Raw genomic sequence first — 20825 nt, 5'->3', positions numbered from 1 at the left:
AAGTAGAGAAGACAGCAACTGAACTTTTCCTGATGGGTCTGAAATTACCTTCAATAACTGTAGAAATCTAGTGTTTTGAGCATTAATTGTGGTAGATCTCTGTGATTTTCAAATTACTAGTTAAGAAAAAGGAAGACTTCATATGTTAAGGAACACAATCTTCAAAGCAACAAAATCATTTAAATAAAAAATTACTAGATACCAGCCATATAGCCTACACTCTGCTAGCCCTTAATGTATAGTATAAATATAAACACAGTCCCTCACCCTAAAGGGCTAATCTACTAACTTGGGAAATAAGGTTGTTTTCCCAGGAAGTAGTTCAATCTCAATGAGTGAAATAGTTAAAATAGTTAAAGAAAATTTCCTGACTTCAAAGACACAGAAGAGAACCTGTGAATTAAGAATGATGGGAAGAAGGTGTTAAAGGGGCCTATGCATCCTCAATTACCTTTAGAATGTTCACATATTTTCTAAGGGATTTTTCCAAGTCTTAGAAGGATTAGAACTCTCAGTTTTAACTACTGTCTGTGACTTTATCAAACTATTTTAAACTATATTTGCCTTTTATTGGGTCCTCCAAACACTATAAAACAGAGAAAAGGTACTCAAAAACACATTTAGGAAGATGTGGGCAGAGGAATAAAAAATATGCAAAATCAGGATAACCGTTATTATCAAGGGAACAAACATTTCATTAAGACCTGCTCTGAGCTAGGCTCTTGCAATCAAAATAAACCTGCTGCCCTTAGAGAGTTCATGGTTTAGCTTCACAAGGACCTACCTCAGAATGTTAGGAAAACCTTGGAAAAGGCCTCATTTTGGAGAAAGAAACCACAAAACTAATAGATACCAATACAAAAGGCAGGCCAAAAATATGAAGCTTGAAGAATAAAAATCACAGTTGGTAACACTGAGCTATCTCTTGAAGCTCAGCTCAGGGTTCGTCTCTCAGAAGAATCACCTCCGAATCAGTATAATCTCTACAAGTGTCACGTATGGCTGATGTGGAAGCACCATCTCATACAGAGACGGCAACACCACTTATTGATCATCCATTATGTGCCAAGTATATAATGTTTATCCCATTTACCCCATCCAGGGACCACAGGAAGTTGGTGACACTAAGGGAATGGCAGAGCCTAGATGAAGTCTACCTAAATCTTGGTTCATCATCAAAACTTCTGATATGAAAAATGGAAAATTGAGAGCTACTCCACCGAATACGTCAGTCACTAGGATTGTCTGGGGAGAACTTGAAGATTATCAGGGAATTCCTGGAGTAGAACGAGGTGCAGTGGAATATGATTATTTTATGACCGATTCCCGTAAGGCCACCCAGGACTCTTTGCTCTGTTTCTACAAGCAATGAGTAACCTTCTATTTGGTTTTATGAGTACACTTGCCCTTCAAGAGGCTTCCAAATAAAAACTCTTCTCAAGAGCTCTCCCTGAAACAGCAGACCTCTGTCACTTAACATCTACTTAACTACTATGAAGGGTTTTATGGAAGGGAGACTCAATTTCCCATTTATGTTGGCTGTCAGACTTGCTTCCCCCATACTTGGTACACAGGAACATCCAATTCTTCTTCTAATACTAGATCTTAATTATGAGGATCAATTATGAAGACTTTACTTAATATCTAGACCTTCTTTCAAAAAATATCTCTTTTAGGACAAAGAAAGCACATGGTCTTTGCTATAATTCACACATACTTATAATAATTCCATGTAATTCAACAAGTAATTATTGAAGGTCTGTATACAATGTTCTAAGTATCAATATTATCTCAACTTTTGCTCCTGCTTCAATGGCATTGTCTAATTGGGATTTTACCTATAGAAGGCACTCCAGGGATGACTATGCAGTAAAACCTGAATCTATTGCTTTAAAAGACCAAGGAAGCCTCAGTAGGTATGTGAATAGTTTCAAAACTACAATCATTTTAGTCTTACCCCAGAATTATACAGTGAATTATTAAAGGAGAAAGAGAATTATAGTCCTCACTTTGTTACCAAGACTAACTGCAACATGAGATTTAAAGGGAGCAATGACCATCAATTAGCATCACTGTTAATCTTAAATTTTTTGGTGTAAAGAGCCTTAGCATGCTAGTATAATTATGAAATTGATTTCTATATCAGGGCTATAGAAGAGGAGAATGTTCGCTTTCCACGTAGATAGGTCATGTGTATTCCACCCTTTTTGTAATTTTCTCTATTGAAAACTAAAGCCATAGCACAATCAGAATCTTAATGGACTAAATTCCAATGCTAAATACTTCAAAACCCCACATGACACAAGGTGCAGCAAACAAGGCAATCCCTAACTGGAAAGAATTGAGATGGGAAAACAAGCAAGCTGAAAAGTGCCTAATAAAAATCATTCCTTCTGGAAGTTTTAACAAGATGCTTTCTTAACAAAAAATTGGTGAATTTAGAAAAGGCAAATAAAATTAACATACTTGACAATGATATTGTAATGGCATAATGACCAATTTTTAAAACTCAAATAAATAGAGGTAATTCTGGTATAGCTAAGAGACAAAACCCTTAGCATGCATTCAGTGCGGCTCTTTCTATTTTTAAAATAATGTCTCTCACACACAGCAGTTCAATTTCTCTTAGCCTCTAAAAAGCAAAAATCAATGTTTTACAGTATGATTCTGTACATGGCAAAGCTCTTCGCTTACCTCAAGGATAATTGCAACTATTAAATATTACTATTCTACTAATATAAGGTAAAAGCAGAAATAGACTTTGCTTACCTAATTCCCTCCTTGGCTGGCTTCCAAAATTCACCAACTCACTCCATCAGGAGAGACAAAGAGACAGCAAGACAGAAATGGCATACCTATAAATTCTGCGCATGATGAAAGCAACTGAGGTATTTGGAGTACAAATCCACCCTACCAAGAGGCAGAAGGATACAGAAAAATTCATATCTAACCTTCCTTCCTGCATGTCCAAAAGGATGGATCATCCCCTTAAGAATTCTCTCTTGCCAAGAAACAAAATGGTCTAACTACTAGAACTGCATTAGCCTTCGGTGATAATGAAATTTTAAAAGGCCTGAGTAATAAAGGCGTGGCTAGCCTAAGCAAGCATAAAGCACGATGTTCCTTGCTTCTTTCACCTTAGTCCTTCCTTTCAACCCTCAAAATAAGCCCACAATCCTGTTTTAGTAGAGTTTAAAATACTTACATTAATATAATTGAATATCTGCCAAGAGGAAAAACATTGATATTCGTCCTTGTGCTGAAAGTAATCCCACACTCCTCAAACCTTTACCCTTTTTGTCCACCATCCAGTATCAAACATGACCCAAGACATCTTTAGTTTCATCTATATGCCAACTTCATACCCACCATAGATACCTGATCCAACTAACAGCTCTCATTTGTAACTTCCCCTGTAGCAATACATGGGCCTCTAAGCGCTGTGTGTCTTTGGACAAGGCAATCATTTGAATCTCAACTTTCCTCCTGTGTAAAATCAGTGATGAGGACCAGGTGATCTCAGAGTGGCCTGCCAGCCTCCAATGCTGTATGTCTGGGTGCACATCCTTGCTGTCACCTTGCCCATAGCGGGGAGAAAGCTAACTTCCGTCTCAGGTTCTTGGGTTCAGTTGTTTCAAGTGATTTAGGACTTTAGAATTAGGGAAAAAAATAAACGAACATGCTCACTACTGCCTTTTATTTCTCACACTCCAGTCAATAGTGCTTTGGCCTGCCTGGGACTTGGACTGCAAACTTCCAGGGTGCAAGAGATCCATCTTGGCAGATGTCAGTAAGCTATTCACGTTGTTATTCCAGCAAAGTAGAACAAAACACCTATTTTTCATTTTGCTTGTTCAAACGGATGAAAAGCAACAAAAATAATAGTTTGTATTTTCCTAAGCCACAGAGAACACAATCCTAGCAGATATTAGATGGAATTGTTGCTCTGAAAAGTTGAGTGTCAACAAATTTGAGAGCCTGTTAAACAGGAGCCATGACCAGCTCCTGTTAAAATGTCTTATATGTATTTACATGTGCTAATGCCTCACACGTACTCTTATGTGCTACCATCCCAAATGTTTGAAAACCATTAGGATGAATGGTTTGAAGTCAAGGGCTATAGGAAGACACATGCTCTCCAACTCGCCTCTGGCACATGGGAGAATGTGGCACCTGCCCAGTGTCCTGGACAGAATGCAAATGGACTTCATAGGGAACTCAGGCCTACCCTCCATATAGCCTCCATGGCCCCTTCCTCCCTCTATTGCACATTCACACATGAGCAGCCTGCAATCCTTCCTCCAGTATCCATTCCCATCTGCCCACTCAGATCTCTGCAGTCGCCAGCAAAATGACATCACCAGAGCGCAGTGTGAGAGCTGGGCTGGTGACACGGAAGCCCAGATTGGCTGGATTTGAAAGAGAATCATTCTTTAAAAAGACAGGTGGCTCCATTTAAAATTCCTCCCTGCCCATCAGCTTCAGCCCACGCTCTCCCCACAACCCCCAAAACATATGCTGTGGGAGTTCCTGTCCTCTCGCTGCCCTTGCCAGGGCACAGGAGCCTAGCCATTCCCAGCAGCTGCTGGCTTCCTCCTGGCTCTCCAGCACCACTGCATTCTAACGGAAGGGATGCTAAAACCTCTAAGCCCAGTTCATGGCAAAAGACATTTCCTCATACTCCTTGCCCTAATCAGAGATATGCCCTCTCACCTTTAATTCAATTATATGGATGAATAATTAGGTGGTCTCTGATAGTGAAAAATCCTCAGCTTACACTGCAGGCACAAAAGACTGACCATATCCCAGTGTAGGGGACGCTGCTACAGGCCAGCATTTTGAAAGGTTCCAGTTGTGATCAGGATGATTCCAACTTGGAAGAGCTCTCCTAACGGGTTCATTTAGGCATGAGTAACCAGAAAAGTAGGTCAGGGACCCGAGTCACAGTCTGAAGGCAGATATGCCATTTGCTAATGAAGCGCTAAGCCTCACAGTTCTGTGTGGTTTGCAAGATGCAAGAAATGACATTTGTGGATGGGTCCTTCTGCTATTGCCCCCAACAATGCCCCCAACATCAGCCTTGATAACCAACCAGCACAATGACAATACATACCTCTTCATCTTCCAGTTATCCCAAAAGCCCAACAATACTCCCCTGAGGAGGCTGGAAAATAAAAAGCAACTCAGATGTTATTGGTACAAATAGCTTTCAGGTCACCATGCTCCAGCAGTCCAAGGCAACAGTCTCTGATTAAGATGGGCTTGATCTGTCTTTGTCTCATTGTTTTTTCCTGTTTGGTCAGTAGATGTCATATTAACGCGCTATTTTTAGTCTTTAAACTTACCTTAAAAAAAATGTCTTCTTGCCTTTACTCCCATCATATGCTTATGTACATAATCTTACACGCATATACCCCACACACTTTTGACACAATAGGCAGAACTGCTGAGGGATTAAGGCAGCACTCTGGTGCTTTAAGACAACCTGACAAAGCAGCAGAGGAAAACTGTCAAAGCTTATCCATTTCTTTGGTCTGCTTTTCCCTCTTAACTGTGATATTTTCTCTCCTCTCTACCCCTCAAAGAGAAAAACCTTACGCCTTTCAACAGCCCAATTTCTGAAACAAAGCTACAAAACAGCACACTCATCCATCCTATCTCATTTGAGACATTCCCACTTCAAGCTCTCCCTGGGTCAAAACACTCCACCCTTCCTGTAGGGGTCACAGAAAGGAGGATTTGCTCAGAAAGGCAGAGATGGCTGACTCTATCAGGTGAGAAGCAAGGAACCTCCTGCAGTGTCACAAAAACTTTTAAATACATCAGAAAAGTAATATTGCAAGCCATCTAAGACCAAGTTTTTCAAACTTGGGAATAAATATGGAATTATGTAACCATATGCAAAGAGCATGCAAAGTTGCATGTCAGACAGTGTGTCTTCCTGGATCGAGTTACACTGGCCATTTAAAACCAACACCAATATATTATTTCTGAGTGGATTACAAAATTCCCATGCAGCTCTCTTATAAAATCATTTGGAGCCAGGCCCTTAAGGTACATCCGCAGGCCCCTATTGAGGTATCAGATCCCTCATTCTCCTCTGTAGTTAGGGAAACAGTGGAAATTCTGGATCTCAGCCACAATCTAGTTGACAGTAAAGGAAAAATTACAATAATATTCCAAGGAAAGAACCAACTAAGAGCAGAACTCACATTAGTGATGAATATGATGGGTCACTCTTCAATGGAATAACAAATAAACAAAAAATCTTTCTAAACTTTAAGTCCATATGCCCTTCCTTCATATTTTACTTTCTTACGAGACTTATTCTCATTCCCAAATGAAACACATGAACCCAAAAGAAAAAGCAAAAACTAAAGGTTCTACATCAAGTAAAAACCTACCTAATGATGACCCTCAACTTGCTAAAAAAGCAAAGGATTAGAAGAAAATGTATATTCTGAATTTTTGTCCACATTAGTATTAACAGTAACCCCAGAGCTGACTGTCTACACCAAATGGTGATCTTGGTGTTGGCACAGATTAGCTATGGTTTAAAATCAAGGTAAGATACATTTACATTCTCTTAACAACACAACCAGCAAAAGCTCATTCACAAATTTATACTTGATTTTGATAACTGGAACCATCACTAGATCACTAGGTGGACTGTATAAGAGACGCTACCTTTTCCTTTGATTTATGAGCTATGAGATTTTCAACGAAAGTAGACAAATGATTTTCCACAAGTGTTCAAACCAATACCCCCCTTCATGCTGAGTCACGGAGAATCTAGAAAATAATTCTATAGTGCTATACTACTTACCTACACTCACCTGGTTTGGGATACCCTGTCTCAAAAAGCTTTGCTTTCATTGGTACGATAATGTTTAATTCTTTTCCACTCCAGCACAGGTTTATCAGCAGAGGGCTTGGTTAAAATCTACTGCCCAGTCACTCCATATGGATATTAAGTAAAGCAAATCCACTTAGTGATTGTGCCATGAGAGGGGAGGCCATACTGATCATCTTGATTAGCCCTATCAGCTGAAGTAAGAAAGACTGACTGGCGCTCAGGGCCAGCTGTGCAGGGTACACAGGCAGAGACAATGGGCAACATCAAGAGCCTCTGTGCAATTGGTCTGGGCAGTGATGGATGCTACGTGGACAGCTTATGGGGTTATTAAGGATATAGACTGGCCCAAGGGAAACCCAAACTCCATCTCCTTTTATTAAGATAAAGTTGGATTGTCCATGATACAGTACAGGACTAAGGAGGCTTTTGTCTCTTTTATCATTGACATAGGCAAAAAAAGAAAAATCAATTTACATAGTAAATAAAAAAAGAAAACTCAGTGAGTGTATGTATAAGATGATTACAAAACACTACTTGTTTGCGTTGTAAGTGAAAAACAGAATATATAAAATTCTTCAGTAAATACAAAAGCTATTTAATTCTACACTATTATATATATGTTATATATAATTATGTTATATGTTAATTAAGAATTACATTGTTTAAGGGAAGAAAGGGGAGCCATGGCTTTCTCCGCACCCCCTTTGCACATATCAAGGGGCACAGGCTTAGTACATAAGGGAATGACAGATCACACTTCGACCCTCGACCTACAGGCTGGACTGAATGGAGACTGGAAGCTGGGTACTCCCCATCCCTCTGGACCAGAAAGAATCCCTCCAAAGTTGCAATTAAATGGTTGAAATCAGAAACAAATTCTCCTACACTTACAGACACATGCATACTCCTTCACTCACACCCCTTCCCATTTTTTTCCTTATGTGCCCCCAAAAAAGTCTCTACAATTTACTTAATTATACAACCTAGAGTAAATCATTTTGACTTTCTGATCCTCAGTTTCCAAATTAAGACTAATAATCATTTCCACATTAAGAACACCAATGCCTACAAATCATAGGAACACCCTGCAGACTAAATTAAATCGAGTAAGTAATGCCTGATCGAGTTCACATTCAAAGATGTTACTGCCCTTCCCTTTGCTCCCCTCACACTCCAGTGCTTAATACCTTCAGAATTAACAAGAAAAGCCCAGCTCACGTGCAGCACCTCTCAGGAAGGATGGTAGCATGTGTTCCTCTGGATACCAGCAAGGTTTTCCTGAATGTGCACGCATGACATCTAAAACTAGCAAAGCGATTCTCTATTACAAATTGATTTTATGTGCTGAGCGCATCTGTGTCGGGAAGCCCCCTTGAAAGAATTAGCTAGAAATTCTGTGTGGCGAAATCTCCAGATTTTGCCATTCTTTTTGAGCACCTGATAATGGAAACATGGGGTTCTGTTCTATTGGGCCAATTCCTCTGTGGTCAGGGAGATCTTCACAGCAAATGAGAGGGCTCCTGTTCCAAGAAATCTAGCCAAAGATCATGTTGAAATGCAAAACTGCCCGATCTCGGTGACATTTCTCAACCATCTAAGCAGCTGCACCCCCGCTTCAGGTGAACACATCACTGCTGCAGAATTGAATTTCACAGGATGGGGAGCTGAACTACCTCAATTTATGCTTCCAATGCACATTTGAGAATATGGGGCTGGGGGCACACAGAAAGGCTGAATCAGTATCACCAAGATACTGCATTTTTCTCTCTACTGACCAGAAGAGTCATTTTCCCTTTTAAAGATACGGTTTTCCTTGCTCTCAGTAACTGCATATCGACTTCCTTTCTCCTCATACTAATAGTGTGGGGCAGCATTGTGCCCCAAATGCCATGTTTCCCACTGAACATTGAAAAGGACACTGCTGCACAGTATTATCATCTTGCATCCTTCAGTTTTCAACTTGTTTGCTGACACTCTAACCTAAGTCGTTGAGCACCGATAACGCGAACAAATCAATACTTAAGAGAGACAATCAATTTCTTAAGTCTCAGGTGCTACATGAAGCAGGTTTAAGGAATTTGAAAATTCACTTTGATGGAACAACCAAAACAAAAGGCATCTCTCCTCACAGACTACTTCCAAAAGTTAAGATTAAAAAGACCATGGAAGCTTCTTCAAGTGGTACAGGATTCTGGTAAATTGCCTTTTATAATATATTGACCAAATTAAAATGGAAGGAGCACCAGACACAGGAGCTTCTTGCATATGAAACATTTTAGTGCATTGATTATAAACACTGCAGTTTAAAACCTTGCTAAACTCAGAGCACCTTTAGCTGAGGGTCAGTAAGAGGTTGACCTTCAATCTCCATTTTGTATTGGTTGTTATATCAGTTCCCTAGAGCTGACATAAAAAATTACCACACACTGGGTGTCTGAAAACAATAGGAATCTATTCTCTCATAGCTATAGAAGCCAGAAGTCAAGAATCAAGTTGCTGGTGGGTCACTCTCTCCCCTGAAGACTCTAAGGGAGAATCGGTCCTTGATTGCTTGAGCTTCCTGTGGGCTCCGTTTTCAGATGGCATTCTTCTGTGTGCCTCTCTGTGTCCTCTCCTCTTCATATAAGGACACCAGTCACTGGATTAATCCAGTATGAGCTCATCTCCATCCTTAAGTAATTGCATCTGCAAAGACTATTTCCAAATAAGGTCACATTCTGTGGTTTCAGGTAGACGTGAATTTGGAGGCAACTCTATTCAAACCACTACAGTTATTAAGGAAAAGTCAAGCTGAACTCTTATGGCAAGAATTACCTTGCTATAAAAATAATACCTTTTGTAGAAATATGAAAATAGAGATTACATACATAGCCATCATAACTGGATAATGGGACACATGAGTGACCTCATCTAAGGAGATAAACTGAAGATGAGCTAAGAAAAGCCACAATTATGAATAAGCCCACGCCAACAGCTTCCCCATTTTTCTCTCACCATTCTCTAAAGGAATAGAGCTGTGTTATCAGAGCCAAACATGGAAATTAAATGACATTTTTCAGGAAAAATACGCAGCACTACCTCCCTCCCCACACTTCCAATCCAAGAAAGATTTGTAGACAACACAGACTACATTTTTACCTAGATTCATTGTTATGCTCAGTTAAAAACCAAACATTTCAGCATCCAGGCAACATAACTTAATCCAAACTGAGAAAACACAGCATAGTATAGGTCGCAGCTAGAAATGCTACTTTGCTTTTCCAAGATATTCTGCAAAAATTAAGAGCACAACTGTTCAATCCTCTAAACTAGTTTATAGGCCGTGAGTTTAATTTGCAGGGTTAATAGCAACTCCAGAAGAAGAGCCATTTGAACAACCCATGTTTTCTACCAGAACCTTTCTTGTGTACACATAAAGCTGGGAAAGGTTTTCAACATCTTGAGCACAATATTTCACTCTAAAATCTAACCTATCAGACGAAACAAACCAGAAAGCTTCAGAAAACTGTTACACGTCCGCAAGTTCTCTAGGCTTGAGGAGCGACCACCTTCATAATAACAAAGTGGTTCCAAGAGGGAGACTGTTGAATGCTAACTCCCCAGCTTGCTGCACTGTTGTTCCTCCAGTGGGCGGAGGGAGACGTGGGCTCCCTCAACACATTAGTCATGAGAAGCAGCACACAGCCAGTACCCCAGGCTTCACTGGAACTCTATGCCTCCATGAGAACCTCCCCATAATGCACACAGAAGTGTTTTAACATGCAACCAGTTCACAATGGTGACATTCAAGCCCTCAGACCAGGAGCTCCTAGTGAGGCTTCTGTCAACACGAGGGGTCCACGGTCTAGGTCATCAACTTACAGTTAACAGGCGCCTGTGTCCACTGGCCTGCCTTTCTGTCCTGGGGGAAGTGGGGAAGACTGGGGAGTGGGAAGAGAAGAAAGAAAGAAAAGTTTTCAAGTCTTGTACCAGAAAATAGTCAGCGAAGTTCAACAGAGGTCTATGAGAGTATCTCAACACAATGTGGATGAAGGAATAGGGGAAAACTTTCAAGTTAAATTTCAAATCCAATGTAACTCTAAAAATGTTTCCTAAGGTCTTGGACAACTATGACCCACTTCGCTATTATGGAAGGAGCAAAATGCATATCTAAATAATCGCCTGAGACCATCAGCTTGGATAACTCACCTCCTTCAACATTCTCCTTTCTTTTCAGAAAGGACTTCTCATCTGGAAGACTACAAACTCTGTTCCCAGTCTCATACTTCAAATGCTATAGAGTATGGTTCCCCTCGACAGTAGAAAGTGTAAATTCCTTTACATCTTCAGCACTAAAATCTCTCTCCTCCTCTACACATCTCATTTAGAAGTTCCAGAAAACCAAAAGGAACAGAAATCCCAGTGGAGAGCCATTCAGTGTGACAGACACTTCAAACAGGCAGTTCAGCAGTCAGAGGCACAAGGTGGCAGCCGGGGCTGTGACCGTGTCAGGAGGCCTGTCTGATCCAGGTGTGACAGTCAACACAGGGCTGCTTGCAGAGGAATGACAAAGGGGAGAGAGTGGCTGGGGCATCCCCGCTTCTGTTATAGTTGTGTTTTTTCTTTCTTCAAGTCTGCTAATAGCTTTTTATAAATACGCACTCCGTGGCAAGTGGGTACCTCCGCATATTAGACAGGAAGGTAAAATGTCAGTATCACTTAGCCAGGGCCAACTCAGAAGCCAAAACCAGTAGTGACCACCAAGAGGAGTCCAAGAGATGGCTCCAGGGGACCATGCCAAGAATGGGCTTCAAGTCACTGCGATCATCTTCAGGCAGACCCTCCGGACTCACTGGTAACAGAGGCGGCAAACAGACTTGTCCTGGCTAACTTCTGACTTCTGCTCAGACACATTCCAGCTGCTGTACAATTTTCTCCAAATGCAGAAAGTAGACAGTCTGAAAATAAAGCAGCTGATCACGCTCCTGATAATGCCTGTGCACTGTGATTTTTAAACTGACAGTCCAAACAATCTGAGCCCCAAGAAGCCTTATATTCAACTCCAAACCCCAATGGGGACATTTTACGGGCATGTGGCACTGCACAGCCATTTCTCCTTTTCTAAGCAGATAGAAATCCTGCCTGAAGACGCACACTCAGGTGACACTTCTACCCTACCAGAGCCAGTCCAGATGGCAAGGATCACACAGCTCCTAGGAACACATCATCTCTGTGATGCTCTTCTGAAAAATTATTATTCATCAAGTGCTTTCTAAGAAAATAAGATTAATGAGACAACTCAGACCAGATGAAAAAGCAATAGCAAAAAGCACCTTGTTTAGTAAAGGTTGAGTACAATGATGTTAAGAATCAAGGAGACAAATGTTCAGGCGAGATAGCAAAGGCCCTCAAACTCACATGAGATTCCCCGTGAAATTACTCACAGAAGATGAAAACTGGGGAGAAACCTGCAACACCACTAGAAGCCTGGGCTACAACCTATCCAGAAATAGTTATTTCAGAAGAAAATATATTGAAAGTAGTAAGGAATGTTGCAGAAAAGGGAAACTTGCTCATCAGACAGTAAAACCACAATAAAGCTGAAATAATTACATCCTCATGGTGGTATGGGAAAAACAGATAAATGAAATAGACACGATATCTAGTGCATATACAGTGTTCAGACGTGATAAAAGTTTCATCAAAACTCCATAGGGAAATGAAAGAATATTCAAAAAGTGGTGCTACACAAATTGTTTATCTTAAAAAAAAATTTAGATCACACTTCATACTATACACCACAATAACATTTATATGAATTAAAAGAATTAGATTTTAAAACTAAAAGCATAAAACAAAAGATTTATGCAATTTACTTCAGTTAGACTGGAAAGGTTTTTCTCAGTAAAAACAATGCAAGAGAAGAAATCACAAAGAGATCTCACAATATAACAAGTAAAAACATTGTAAAATAAAGTCAGAAGATAAGTGATGAGCTTTGAAAATACATCTACAGAATATGCCAAAAAGTTATGATCTACCAGAGAGATACTAGCTAGAGCTGACCAAAAAAACAAAACAAAACAAAAACAAAAAAATCAGGAAGAAAACAAACCAAATATCCAATACAAAATGGTTCAAGAATAGTAAAATTTTCACAAAAGAACAAATACAAATGGCAAGGAAATGAAAAAACAGTTCATCCTCAATAACACCCTTAAAATACAAATCCATACAACATCCTCCATCATGTTAGCAACTACCAGAACACTTGTTGAATTGGCAAGAAATACAGTGAAATACACACTTCCCTCCATAAGATGTACAGTTTTTTTGACAGCCAATATGGCAATATTCTTCAAGGGCCTTAAATATGGTCACATTCTTTAGACTGATAACTTTATTTCTAGGAGTTTAGGGGAGATAATTAGAGATAAACAAAAGTATTTAGGTTTGAAGATATTCATCATGCTTTTTCCATAAGCAGGATACAAAATAATATAAGCTACACACACATATGCATGTGCACATGAAAGACTAAAAGAAAATCCACCTACATGTTAATAGTGAATTTTATTATCTTTGAATTCTGGCTGCATAAATGATTTATAGTTTGCTGTGGTTTGATTTCCTACAACCTGCACATACAGTAGACAGTCTCATAATCAACCTCTTCTTAACAACTTGCCAAATTAAAAGCAACAATTCAATGGGCGAGCTATACCCACCATTGAGTGGTATGCCTACTAGAGTCTGTTGCTTCTTAAATCCATTCAAGCCAGTTGTATTACTGGGTATTTACATAGTTAAATATCACACGGACCACAGAAATACATGGACAAAAAGAGAGAATTGCCGTTTGAACAAAAACTCAGAATACTTTGATAAATTGCTGGGGGGGGGGGGGAACTCCTGCCAAGTTAGGTGAGGGCCAGACAATTGTCAATGAATTAGAAGAATTTTTTTTATTATAGAGAGTCTGTACTCACATTACTCCTCAAATATCTTTTGAATTCACCACTCTACTTTAAAGAGCCCAAAACCAGAAATTATAGACCCAGAGCATGGGAGTGGTTCACGGTGAGATGTTGCAGAACTCCAATTAAAGTCATATTCACAGAAGTTTGTTACAGACTTGTATGTATTTTAAATCAAAATTTAAATGTGTATGTTTTAGGTTAAAACTTTTTATTTATTTTTTTATTTTTATTAATTTATTTATTTTGAGGAAGATTGGCCCTGAGCTGTTGCCAATCTTCCTCTTTTCTTCTTTTTTCCCCCCAAAGCCCCCAGTACACAGTTGTATATCCTAGTTTTAGGTCCCTCTAGTTTGCTACATGGGACACTGCCTCAGCATGGCTTGATGAGCAGTGAGTAGGTCCGCGCCCAGGATTTGAACTGGTGAACCCCAAGCCACCGAAGCGGAACACGCGACCTTAACCACTGCGCCACCGGGCCAGCCCCTAGGTTAAAACTTTTTATGGTCCTCAATTTTAATTGAATTTTTTTTGAAAAATTAATTACAAGTCTAATTAAACTAATTTTGACAAACTAATTTGAAGTCTGGTCATGTCCAATAAGAAGGCTTCCTTTGCATTCCTTTTACAATGGAGGAGGAAATGTTCTTTTGAGCAGAAAGGTGGTAGGGTATTGGGATGGGGTGAAGGAAAGGGAAGAAAGAGTGAGGAAAATTAGGAAGAGAGGTTATTTAGATTTCCAAGCAGCAAGATTCAAAGTCTGTGTAAAAAATTTTAGAATATTCAGATGCTGTAATGGCTTATTATACGGTCAATGCAATAACGCAAATATCTCTACCTGCCACACAGAACTTGATAAAAAGACAGAAAAGTCAATTCAAATTTTCTTGGACATATTGTTCCAAAAAATTCTAATAAAGCACTATAAATTCCAAAATAAAACAAAATTGCTAAAAAACAATTTAGCAAATGTTCATTTAAGCTAGTCAATGAAGGCCATGCTATAGCAGCAGAGTGAATGTACTGGTTTTTTGAGACAGTAGATCTGACTTTTTTAAAAAACACTTTTATTAAGGTATAATTGACAGACAATAAAATACACATACTAAAAGTATACAAATTTTAAATATGTATATCCCTGTGAAACCATGACAATCAAGATAATGAACATATCCATTACTCCCAAAAGTTTTCCTATACCCTTTTGTAATCCCTCCCTCCTAATTCTCACTCCCACTATCCTGAGGCAACAACCAATCTGTTTCCTGTCACTATACATTAGTTTGCATTTTCAAAGAATTTTACATAAAAGAAATCTTTCTCTGGCTTTGTTCACTCCGCGTAATTATTTTGAGAGTCACCCATGTTGCTGCATATACCAATAGTTCACTTGTTTTTAATGCTGAGTCTTATTCCCTGGAAGGGATACAGCATAATTTATTGATCCTTTCATATATGGATGGACATTTGACTAGTTTCCAATGGGGGGCTATTATAAATAAAGCTCATAGTAACAGGTGCATGTATCTACTGTCCTGCCTGTGATTCTGTGTAGAAGTCTTTGTAAGGACATAGCCTACATTTCTCTTGAATACATACCAAGGAGTAGAATGTCTGGGACATATGATAAGTATTATGTTTATTCAAAAAGTGATGCTGGGCAAATTGCTTATGTGAAAAAAATTAAGTTACATCATGATTCATACTATATACCATAATGAGATTTATATGAATTGAAAGAGTTAGATATTAAAAATAAAACTGTAAGAAACAAAAAGTTGAAGAAACTGCCCAGCTGTTTTCCAAAAAGGTTGTATCATTTTACATTCATACCAGCAATGGGCATGTGTTCCATTTGCTCCGTGTCAGCTGTATGTATGTTCTGTAGGACACAGGATCCCTTCTCTATGCAATACACACTATATACAGCTTTGCCTACTTTAAAGGAATTACAGTGTAAAGTGACCATTCTAAATAACTATGAAGGTGAATTTTTAATTCCTGACCTTTCCTTGTCACATAAATTATAACAAAAAAAGGAGCAAAGTACATTGATAAGAACAACGTACACTTATTGAGTGTTTACCATAGACTTGATTCTATGTATTCAATCTTGCAAATACCCTACAACAATCCTATGAAGGTAAACCCATTTTATAAGTGAAGAAACTGAGAGAAAGAGAGGACAAATAAATTACCCGCAGTCACAGAACCAATGAGTGGCAGAGCAGGATCCCAATTCAGAAGTCTGAGCCCCAAGTTTTAGCTCTTAACTACTACCTGTATCCCCTGCTACCATCTACATATTCCTGAATACTGCTTATTTCTCTTACAAAGCTATGAATAATCCCTAATATAGTCACACATCACTTAACAACAGGGATACGCTCTGAGAAACGTGTCATTAGGTGACTTCGTCATTGTGCCAACATCATGGAGTGTACTTACACAAACCTAGATGGCACAGCCTACTACACACCTAGGCTATATGGTACTAATCTTATGGGACGGCTGTCATATATTTGGTCCCTTGTTGACCAAAACGTCTTGATTCAGCATATAACTGTAGTTCTTTTCAAGTTCTACCTCAGAGACAACTGATTTCAACACTTTAAGAGATTGGGTAGTAAGCCCTGGAATACCATTTTGAGCTAAAGAGAGCAAGTGCTGAATTCTTACACCAACATTTGTACATAATATAAAGTCATCACAGCAGTGACAGAATGGATATTGATTAATTCAGTCCAGCAGACGTCACCTATTAAGTACAAAAATTGGTCCTAAGCAGTGAGGAGATATTATTTCAAAGAACATGGCTTACTTTTAACAGAGTGCTTTTCTGGTGGAAAGAAGAAAGAAAAAGATCTCCCTAGGAGGCAGACTCATTATCCATTGTCCCTCAGACCACTGCGGTGTTACAAACCCAGTCTAGTTACTAAAGGCCTTGCCATCAAGACCCAGGACTGGACGATAACCAGGTCAGCAACACGTTGTATTTTAAAAACTTCTTGCCATCTGCTGCCATCATTGTAAAGGGTAAAAACAGAGGGTAGTCGTGCAGCCCCTTCTTTGTCTAAGGAGAGCCTAAGCGTCCAATAGGGACTGAGGACAGCGCTCGCACTAAGGAGAAGGCAAGGAAAACACTTCCTAGCAGCAGCAGACCGTGGCACCGACCGTGCTATACAGAATATTGATTCATAATCAGAAAAAAGAGGAAACGTTGGAAAAATAATCAGCATCTCCCTAGCATTGACAAAAGGGAAGGAAATGGTTCTACCAGCTAGATTTTATGTCCAGGTAGAGGGGTCATGGAGTGAAAGAGGATTTTCAATGACAAATCAACAGATATTTAACACCTGTTGGGTGCACCACACTGTGCTGGGGGCTGGGGGGCGGGATGTGGTGGTTAGATACAAATGAAGAGTAGGAAACAAGATCTCTACCTCAATTTGGAGTTTATCATCAAGTTGGGGAAGGGGCCTACGTTCCAGAAATGACTATGACACACTCTGTGCCAGATCCATAGTTATTCACCACCACCATTTTTGCTAATGTTGACCACAGCCATTACGCCAAGTCCTCCCCAAACGCTGCCTTATTTAATCCTCCCCAAAATCATGTGAGGCAGGCACTGCTCATCTCCATTTTACAGATTATTAAGCAGATTGGGACAAGTTCCACGACTTGCTCCTAACCATGTAGCTAGTAAGGGGCAGAGCTGGGAATCCAGTGCATCTCTGTTCAACTCCAAAGCTGAGGCTTAGCTACTAAGTTATAAGAGCTCTCCCGAGCCTTCACAAACTCTTCCAAGAATGATTCCTCTGGTTAGTAAGGGCCTGGAAGGCTTCCTGTAGGAAGGAGAGATATGGCAGAGAAACTGAAGGGAAAGAGTAAGAGCACTGTAAGACAAGGAAAGGCCTTAAGACACAGGCTGGGCAACCACGTGGCAGGACGTGGTCAAATCAAGTCACGAATGTTCACCAGTCACTTCCTATGCCAGGCTTTGGCAACACGGTTATGAATAAGTCAGACACAGTCTCTGCCTTCCAGGGACTCACTGTCTACTGAGGGAGGCAGCCACCTCCCTCAGAGTGGGTATCCCAGGCAGGGACATACTCCTGAGGGTCTGGCACAAATGGTGACCCCCACCATTCACGTCTGAGCCTAAAAAAGAACAGTGGGTGTTTCTGTTTACCAGGTGGCACGCGCTGCCATAAGTCAATAGCATCAAGTCAGTTTTCAATTCCTGGGACCCATCAGCTTTGAAATTTTAATTTTTTCTTAAATTGGATGATACTTGCATTATTTCATATTATGAGGGAAAAAAAGGAGGCTTTATAAATATTTTAATATCAACCTATCAAATTGGTATATAGAATATAAATGTGATCATAAGATGTAATCGCACCCTTAAAATTCAGCCTTAAAGGCATTAGGTGGGACAGAACAAGGTAGGTGCCAGAAACGGGGGAGGGAGGCAGGGGCGGTGCCCGGGTGGCTCAGAACAGGGAAAAACTAGAAGAAACTCCATAGTGTTAAATTGGAATTTAAAGAATGGGTGTGAGTTCATGATTTTCAAGATAGGTAGGCAGACAGACACGCCGACAGATGTAAACACAAAGATGAAGTAGTAGTAATGTGTATATATATATATAGATATACAATCCTCGTTATTTATGGAGGATAAAGATAAATATGGAAAGATTCCATATTTCCAAACTCACCTACTCACTAAAACTTACTTGTAACCCCAAACTTAATACTTCTAGCATTTTCCTGGTTATCCGTGGACATGTGCAGTGGCGAAAACGTGGAGTCACCCAGCACACGTTCCCAGCTGAAGTACAAGAAGGCAATGTTCTGTCTTCTCATTTCAGCTCTCAGACTATAAACAAGTGTCCTTTTTGTGGTCTATTTAGCACCATCTTTTCAAATTTTTGTGCTTTCTTTGTGATTTCACTGTTTAAAATGTCCCCAAGTATAGTGCCGAAGTGCTGTCTAGTGTTCCTAAGCACAAAGGCTGCCATGGGCCTTATGGAGAAAATGTATATGATTGATAAGCTTCATTCAGGCAGGAGTTAAGTAATGTTGGCCATGAGTTCAATGTTAATGAATCAACAATATATATTAAATGTTGTCTTTGAATAGAAATGCAAATCAAACAAGGTTATGTACTGATTAGTTAACAAAATTGTTGTGACCAGAGTCTGGCAGAAACCTAACCCTGTATTTCCCCAAGGAGCAATGCTTCGGTATTCACTAATTCAGTGTTCACTCTGACTTTACAGAACATAATTACCGTGAACAATAAGAATCTAATATATTTCCTAGCTCTGAAGACTGAGAAGGCCTGGGACGAATGACACCCCAATAGCAAAGAGCACACTTAGCACCCAGATTTCGGCTTCATATGACCTTTTTCTAATAAAAGCTACCAGGGCTCCATGGCGAAAGGGCTGATTCTAGGGCTAAGGAAGGAGAAGTATAAGAGGAGCCTGGCACATCTTCTTGTGTCAGAAAGTAAAGGATTGATCAAATAATGATGGAGATGTGTCAAAAGGACACAGGAAGCAGTTTGAAAGGGCTTCCAGTAGCCACATCAAGAACAATTTGAACATCAAAATGATAGTAACACATTATAGCTTGCTGAATAAAATAGGAAAACATGAGTCCATACCAATATAAATAAATGAATAAATAAATAAAATGAAAGTTTGATGGGGAATGGAATAGCTACATAGTTTCAAAGTACTTCCCTACAAAATAGTTATTTATTAGAAGGCAGAAAAAATAACCTTTACAGAGGTGAAACCTGGCCGATACCACCTCAGTCACATGATGAGGTAAACACCATCAGTAACAGGACCCATCTAGATTGGGCACCACATGACAGCACGCAACAACACAGCATCATTTCTGTGACATTCTTGCCAAAGATGCAAAACTTGAATTTAATCATGAGGCAACAAGACACAAGCCAAATTGAGGGATCTGCTGCCAAGTAACTGGCCTTTCATCTTCAAAAGGGTCAAGGTCATGAAAGCCAAGTGAATACTTGCCAGTCATTGCCTGTCCTCCACAGCACTGGACAACAGTGGCCACTCTAGTAAGCTCCCCCCATCACTCTGACCTCCTCCTTCTCAGTCTCCCTTTCTTGCTTAAACTTCATGGTCCTTGAGTTCTTTCCCAGTCCCTCTTCTCCTCCAACTCCACACTCTTGCCTGGTGGATCTCATCTGCTCTCAGGACGTGCATTTGTCAGATTTGCAGATAGAGGCCAGACCTCTCTCCTGTGCTCCTCAGCCAAGTCTACACCACATCTCCCCAAGGTCTTTCACAAGCATATAAAATGCATCTCATTCAAAAATGAATTCATCACTTCTCTCCTACCCCCCTCCCAAACTTGTTCCCCTTCCTGCTTTCCTGATCTCAATGGTACCAACATCCACCCAGTCACCAAAGCCAGAAATGGGAGAATCATCCTGGATGAGATCTTCTCCTGCACTCCCACATCCCATCACCCAAGTCCTGACAAACTCAACTCCTAAATATCTCTCAAATCTGTCCTTTTCTCCTATTCTAGGATACCATCAACTCCTGCTCAAATTACTGCAACAGCTTCCCAACTGTGCTCCCCACTTCTATCCTTATTGCCCTTGACTACACACTCCATATCTCAGTCAGTGGTCTTCCCTAAAGTTCACATCTGACTAGATTCCACTCAGCTTAAACCTCTTTAATGGATCCCACTGTTCTTAGGAAAAAGTCTAAACCTCTTACTAGATTTCTTATCAACTCTAACTCTCTAAAATATTTTCCATGTCCATCTTGCTGACAGCAATGCTTCCAACATCCAGCAGAATGCCCGGCACTTTGTTTCAATAAACGTCTACTGAAGGACAGAATTAGTCAGTTAGATGGGAGGAGGGTAGGCCACCTTAACACAAACTCAAATCTTCAAATATACAGAAGTATTAAACATGTGATTCATATCCTTAGCAAAGGCTTAACAAA

At 39.9% G+C, this 20825-nt stretch overlaps 1 protein-coding gene across 4 annotated transcripts in view; it reads right to left on the bottom strand.

Moving 5' to 3' along the window:
* The window catches only part of TLN2 (talin 2), a 425009-nt gene that overhangs the window by 219242 nt on the left and 184942 nt on the right, over positions 1 to 20825 (bottom strand). Inside the window, exon 4 of one of the 4 annotated variants that reach the window (XM_087428086.1) lies at positions 5114 to 5164. The exons of the other annotated variants lie outside the window; for them this stretch is intronic. The gene's annotated coding sequence lies outside the window, so the exon portion shown is untranslated. The remainder of the gene's footprint in view (positions 1 to 5113; positions 5165 to 20825) is intronic. 4 annotated transcript variants of the gene reach the window in all.

Source organism: Ceratotherium simum, chromosome 3, assembly GCF_057802395.1.
Source record: "Ceratotherium simum simum isolate JZ-2026a chromosome 3, ASM5780239v1, whole genome shotgun sequence".
Lineage (NCBI taxonomy): Eukaryota > Metazoa > Chordata > Mammalia > Perissodactyla > Rhinocerotidae > Ceratotherium > Ceratotherium simum.
The sequence above is the reverse complement of the archived record's forward strand: the minus strand, read 5'-3'. Positions and strand labels throughout refer to the sequence as shown.